This window comes from Xylocopa sonorina, unplaced genomic scaffold (assembly GCF_050948175.1).
Source record: "Xylocopa sonorina isolate GNS202 unplaced genomic scaffold, iyXylSono1_principal scaffold0085, whole genome shotgun sequence".
In the NCBI taxonomy this organism is placed as follows: Eukaryota; Metazoa; Arthropoda; class Insecta; order Hymenoptera; family Apidae; genus Xylocopa; species Xylocopa sonorina.
Window position 1 is genome coordinate 795,286 of NW_027490156.1, and position 1,161 is coordinate 796,446.

Below are 1,161 nucleotides of genomic sequence, written 5' to 3' on the forward strand. Positions count from 1 at the left end.
ATACCTCGTATTCACTTCAAAGGGATGTAAATGCGTCATTTCCATGCTAGGAAATAGCATTTGCAGATGACTACGTATGGAAACAATAGAGTTCTAGTACTTCTTAAAACGAGATGTCGCATCTCATTTCTAAGTTTCATGATAAGATATAATATTCATTGCGAAGTGTCATGTATACCTCGTGTTCGCTTCAAATGAATGTAAATGCGACACTTCCCTGCTAGGAATTAGAGTTTGCAGATGTCTACGTATCGAGGCAATAGGGTTTTACTGCTTCTCAAAATGCGATGTCGCATCTCATTTCTATGTTTCATGATCAGATATAATATTCATTGCGAAGTGTCATGTATACCTCGTATTCACTTCAAAGGGATGTAAATGCGTCATTTCCATGCTAGGAAATAGCATTTGCAGATGACTACGTATGGAAACAATAGAGTTCTAGTACTTCTTAAAACGAGATGTCGCATCTCATTTCTATGTTTCATGATAAGATATAATATTCATTGCGAAGTGTCATGTATACCTCGCATTCACTTCAAAAGAATGTAAATAAGACACTTCCATGCTAGGAAATAGCGTTTGCAGATGTCTACGTATCGTAGCAATAGAGTTCTAATGCTTCTTAAAACGCGATATAGCATCTCACTTCCATGTTTCATGATAAGGTATAATATTCATTGCGAAGTGTCACGTATACCTCGTATTCACTTCAAATGAATGTAAATGCGACACTTCCCTGCTAGGAAGTAGAGTTTGCAGATGTCTACGTATCGTAGCAATAGAGTTCTAATGCTTCTTAAAATGCGATATCGCATCTCACGTCTATGTTTCATGATAAGGTATAATATTCATTGCGAAGTGTCATGTATACCTCGTATTCACTTCAAATGAATGTAAATGCGACACTTCCCTGCTAGGAAGTAGAGTCTGCAGATGTCTACGTATCGAAGCAATAGGGTTCTACTGCTTCTCAAAATGCGATGTCGCATCTCATTTCAATGTTTCATGATCAGATATAATATTCATTGCGAAGTGTCATGTATACCTCGTACTCACTTCAAAAGAATGTAAATGCGACCCTTCCATGCTAGGAAATAGCGTTTGCAGATGTCTGCGTATCGTAGCAATGGAGTTCTTATGCTTCTTAGAACGCGATAT